The following is a 6,209-nucleotide window of genomic DNA, read 5'->3' on the forward strand; positions in this document are numbered from 1 at the left end:
TTCCTTTGTTCCTTTTGTTTGTAATAGATCAGTGTTCATTTTTGAAGTGTTTTTTAGGATCCTAACGCCGCCAACTTGAGCTTGTAAAGTTACCGCAAGTCATTCATTTTCAATTGAAGCTTCTCTCAGCTGCACAGGGCGGCAAATCTGTCTGCGTCTTGTTTTGAGCGTGTTGAGTGTCAGTCAGAAAGTTGAAATTGTTCACCTTTATGGTTATGAGCTATTACGCAGTTCAACGGCAAGTAGCGCTAACACCAGCCGCCAATTGGAATATAGACGTCCTTTGCGCTGGCTGATTCCAGAGAAACAGACAATGTAAACTTTCGTTTCTGCCAAAACATAAATTTTTGAGGACAAGCTCATAATCGCATTTGCTGGGTTACCTGTCGTTTATAATATCACGTTGTTTGTACGTAGGGACCATTTAACGTTACTTGTCGGCCACATCGTCTCTAAATGGTCCGCTCACAGTCTGCCGTCTGCCGGGTGCTCGCTCTGCCTGCACGCCACCACGGCTCAGCGGCTAACGAGCGAGCTATCTGCTAACAGACACCACTGCGACCAATTGACAACAACAATTCTGTCATTATATATGTAATGTATAAAAGGTTTCTAGTGTCAGTGTATTTGAAGCTCAAGTTGGCAGCGGTGTGAACGCACGGCAACAAAGTGTTGCACTCATTAAAGCAACACTAGAGAACTTTTCCCAATTCAGACCCGTTACAGGTTGTAATTGTAATTGTCCTAATATGTCTCATTCAAACTACAGATCCGCTACCTGATCTGGCAAACTTGCCTACTGCTGTTATAGCCGGTAGAGAGCCACAAAGTGAATGCAGAAGTGCCGTTCATCCTGTTACGGGTTGATGAACCACTGAAATGATTTTGAAAACATTATTTTAAGTTAAAAAGTTCTCTAGTGTTGCTTTGAGATTTAATCTGAACAGATTTCTGTCATTAGTAGTTTAAAACTTTAATTATAACAGCCAACTTAATAACATGTTGGGCTTTATTCAGGCTAGAGTCCATAAACACTAACGCAGTTAATGGGTACGGGACAAAGAGAACAGGTACAGACTTGGTTAGCAGTTAGCTTCTGTTAGCAATTAGCTCCAGTTAACTAAATTTTAAAGATGAGCTTAAGGGTAGGTAGTATAATTTATTACATTTTGGAAGTAACTTGGCCAACACTGCTTGTTACTGTAAGTACAATAAGAAAATTGTAAATAAAAAGCCGATACTTTTTTACACACCACAACGGATGTGAAAATGTGAATATTAAAGTCAAGGTAAACAGTACCTGAACACTGTCTTAAGATACAAAAATGTATTTTCATGTGCTGCTTTACATCTATTGAACACAAATGCATTTATTCTGCCTTGAATTTTTATAATTGTTTCCGGAAAATTGCAATTTTGTTGAGTGTTGGTTTATAAGATAATTATATCCAGAAACATTAATTAAAAGTTTAAAGAAGAAAATCTTTGTGATCTTTTTTGTGTACATAATGTTTTACCTCATCTGTTAGACAGCTCCACTGTGGCATATCTACTGAGTAAATACAATCTTTTAGTCTAACTGTTGTTGTTGTAACTGATAATGATGATGATGATGATGATGATATGATTATGGTGTTGAATTGATACTTGCTGACACTCACTGACATTTCCATCATACTATTGATTCAGCCTGCAGCTTTTATACCTCATTTCGTCATCTCTCTTCCAACCACTGATGACAAACACTCTGACATTAACAATTGAGGGGAATTAGCTGAAGCCTTGTGCAATATGGCAGTTTTGGAGCGGCATATGTGTGGGCTAATGAGTATGCAGGTCAGGTGGCTAAACGGAGGCCAGTCCTGGACTGTCAGTCTGATGTCCATCTCCTCTTTCACCTGCTAATAGGATCACAAGCAGGAGGGTCACAGCCCGGGCAACCAGCGGGGCGTAGGCTAATGCAGAACGCGCGCCAACCTCACCCATCTGCCCCAGATGGATCTCAAAACCCGTCCCTGAGGGATTAGGAATATGACTAACTCCTATCTGCGTATGTATGGACGATGAGTATGGATTGTCTGTAATTACCAGATTATCCAATGGTCCATCTCCAGTAAGTTTTCCATTGTTTGCTCTCGACTTTCAAGATGACACATCTACGTGGATTATCCCCCCCCTAACACCCAATTATCCAGTGTCCTGGGAGGCGCGATGGCTGCTAAACTCAACCATAGCACAAGCACTGAGTTCCCTTATTTAGACCTGAAGTTGCACTGTAATATTAAATCACATAAATTCATTTCAAGTTTAAGTCCAATTTTCCTCTAGTTATAGTTTTTGGCATACAACCAAGGTACAGTTAATCATTTAATTTAAAATCATGCCAACAAATATTGTTTTATTAGCTTAGTCTTAAAGAATTTCTCTTCAGGGATCAATAAAGTATTTCTTATTTCTGATTCTATACACTAAAAGATATGTATAGCTATAGGCAACCCACACATTATTGTTTAATGTACAACTTAGTTTTATACAATATAAAACCTATAGGGGGTGCCTGATCCATCTTTCTCAGTAAAGGGGTTCTTGGCCTTAAAAAGCATAGAAGACCCCTCTACTAAAGCAATAAGCCCCTATCTTAGCTGAAAACACCAGATCTGTGGCACATTACCGCGTCATTTACTACCAAGCCGTTTTGAAATCGGTAGGATACCGAAGTGTTCTTAACCTGTTCAACTTACTTTACCAGATAGTATGCAGCTGTCCTGCTTTTATTTAAGACATGTGAACTAACCACAGATACTCGCTTTGTTCATAGACTCACGGCAGTGCACTCCTGAGAAACGCTGTGATGGATATTTTGCGGAAAGTAGGAAAACCGTTGTATTAAACTGCCAATTAGATTAATTTAATTTTGAATCTAAGGTGCCAAATTAACCCCTGGTTGCCAAGCAACATACAGACGCAGTTGAAACCATGCTATCAGGCCTAGTAGCGGTTCTCTCAGTGCCGGTTGCTGTGGCAACATGGACCCAAGGAAGTTCAACCCCATCTCTAGTTCTTATCATGTTGCAGTTACATTATAACCAGGGCTTTTTACTGTTCATCAGAGTAAGAAGGAAAGGAAGTTGTAAAGCAAATTTCTGGGGGACCCCGTTCTGTTTCACCAACACACACTGAAGACATATATTTTCATAACTTAAGTTAAGAAACATGACTATTTAAAGCCAAAGGTTAATCCTTACCACAACCATTAAAAATGAGTAAACATACAAATAAATCAGTTTTTCGGCAAAAACCGCAACCTCAGTATTTTCAACAATGTGGACAATGAGACCTGAGGACTGGATTTTTCAGTGAGAGACCGTTTTAGTAGTGGGGATAAAAGCATGGACAAATTTTTCCAAATCCTTCTGAGTCATAAATCCTTTAACCCTTGATATATTCTTAAGGTGATGGTAGGTAGATTCATGTCTGAGTCCATGACCACACCCAGATTAATGGCTTTGTATGTTGTTTTTTACATTGCAGATTGAGCTGAGCGCTGACATTTAATCAGCTTTGCTAAAAAGTCCTGGCACATCCAATCATTGATTTGTTCAATGTATTTTCTCATTGTTTGTACTGGACCATATTCCTCCGGTGATGAATGTAAGTTTGTGTGTTGTCCGCATAATTATAGAAATCTAGCCAGTGGAAGCATGCAGATGTTAAACAGAAGAGGCCCCAGATTGGAGCTTTGGGCAACTCCTTATGCCATATTTGTCTGTTCAGAAGTGTAACTACTTTGGACACAATGTAGTCCCTGTTCTTTAAGTAGGATTCAAACCATTTAAGTACTATGCCAGAAAATCTAAACCAGTTTTCCAATCGGTCTAGTAATATGTACTGTATGTGCAGTATATGTGTGTTGTGGTTGACTGTGTCAAATGAAGCAATAAGAGCAAGTAATACTAAGTGGCTGACATTGAAGACTATAACAAGAGCTGTCTCTTTGCTATGGTGGTGTTAAAAACCTGACTGGAAGAAATCAAAATAATTGTTTACTGACAAGGAAGAACAGCTGTTGAAAAAATGATTTTTCAAAGATGTTACTTAAAAATTGAAGCTTTAGTGTTGGACTATAATTGCTCATAAGTGGTGGGTCTTGATTGTATCTTTAAGAGAGACTTGATGACTGCACAGCATGTCAGCTGACATGCAGCAGACCTGTGGATTGGTGGATAGTTCTGCCAAATGTATACAACTATATAAAACAACGCTTTTATCGTCTATTTATTTATCTGACAGAGAGAAAAATAGGAGGTGTGGCATTAGGGTGTGTGAAGAGGGTAATTTATGTGAAAGTTGGCAGCTCTGATTATAATCACACATGTATTTACCAGTGTTGTAAGAAGTATTAAGATCCTTCACTTAAGTAAAGTGCTAATACCACACTGTACAAATACTCTCTTACAAGTAAATGTCCTTGTATATAGGTATAATCAGGAAAATGTCCTTAAAGTATTAAAAGTGAAAGTACTGAATGCAGAACATTTTAAGAATGTGTAAATGATCCAAAAAGTTGTGTGTTTAATAAAACATCATATGTTGTAAACTTCATGTGTTTTGTGTGCAACACAACAGACATTGATGTTTTTTTTGTCAAGCTACACTGTGACATAAACAACATTGCTGCAATTAACTAAATAGCTAAAGAAAAGTGAGCATAATGAATTACAAATACAAACATGCAAGCTAGCTAAAGTTACATCGTTAACTTAGCTTTCCATAGATTATTAGTGAAACTAGTTTGTCCGCATTGGATGGAGATGAAAGGCCAAAAGGCCGGGAGATGAGGTTACAGCAACCACAAGTATTTCTCAAAGGAACAAACAGAACACAGCGGGTTTCCTCGCTGCTCACACATAAATCCCTATAGGTTCTCTTTGTTTCTTTCGCTGGCATTTCTGTTTTTTTCCCATTCATTGAATGACAGCGTTGCGTATTTCTGACCCTGGCATCCTGGCAGACTAATTGGCGCAGGGATACTGAAATTGTGATGCAAATCTCATATCACTATCAGTCTGACAATGTCCACAGGAAACACTGTCTGTGTTGGTTACAGGCAACTCCTATAATAATGGCCACATATTGTAATGAAACAATATACAGTAGAATAGGCTATTTCTGCCAAAGCCAACAGTTTTTCACTACTGAAACGGACGTTGGTCTCCTGTGCAGCTATGCCATTTTGGAGGAGTCTAAAATACAATTTTGAATGTTCATTTTTACCTTTATTTATTGGGGTGTTTTTTGAACATGTATAACAAAACAAAACATGCAAGAATTAAATCCCCCTCCCAATACCTGTATGGATATAGCAACACTTGGCCAGCCATTCCAAGGCATTTATTAATGCACTTTTGTATATAGTAATCTCAAAATAGCACAACATGGTGTCAACATAATACACATGTAGAATGGCGCTTACTTTTTATTGCTAAACTCCACTACCACTGATGGTACCTCACAGTCACCTGATGGCGGCTAAAAAAACTGGGGAGATGCAGCAGACCTGTGGATTGACGGATATTTCTGCCATATGTAGATCTTTTTCTTTATTTGAGTGAAAACTAGGAGGTGTGGCATTAGGGTGTGTGAAGAGGTTAATTTACGTAAAAGTTAGCAGCTCTGATTAAAATCACATTCGTATTTACCAGTGTTTTTTTTCTTCCACATAAAGGTATCTTGCTACAGCGATAAACCCGAGAAGCTTTACTATATGGAAGCAGAAAGATAGTATGTACAGGCTGGTTACACTGTCATCTAGAAGTAGATGGCTCCCTGCTGGCCACAGGACACACAATCACACAGTGTGCTCACACACTTTAATCAGCACAAACACAAGCAGGAATCAGTTCGCATTAATACCTCATCCAGATTAAAGACGGAATCAAAGGACACACAGGGCACAGATTGTTTAATTAGCAGTATCAGAGGATGAAATAAGTGAGGCTGATCTGGCTCTCAGTGATGTCAAAGTAGTGGTTCAGTAAATCCCCCCAACAGTCTGTCGAGCCCGGGACCACAGATGCTGGATGTATTGATTATCACACATCTATCAATTTAACACACACACGCACACGCACACTCACACACACACACACACACACACACACACACACACACATGCACGCACGGACACACGCGCACGCACACACACATAC

At 39.1% G+C, this 6,209-nt stretch overlaps 1 long non-coding RNA gene across 1 annotated transcript in view; it reads right to left on the minus strand.

The window, feature by feature from the left end:
• Positions 1-978: 978 nt before the first annotated feature.
• The window catches only part of LOC117945603, a 16,209-nt gene continuing 10,978 nt past the window's right edge, over positions 979-6,209 (minus strand). Inside the window, exon 3 of the long non-coding RNA XR_004656845.1 lies at positions 979-990. This is a non-coding gene — a long non-coding RNA (uncharacterized LOC117945603). The remainder of the gene's footprint in view (positions 991-6,209) is intronic.

This window comes from Etheostoma cragini, chromosome 1, assembly GCF_013103735.1.
Source record: "Etheostoma cragini isolate CJK2018 chromosome 1, CSU_Ecrag_1.0, whole genome shotgun sequence".
Taxonomy (NCBI): Eukaryota; Metazoa; Chordata; class Actinopteri; order Perciformes; family Percidae; genus Etheostoma; species Etheostoma cragini.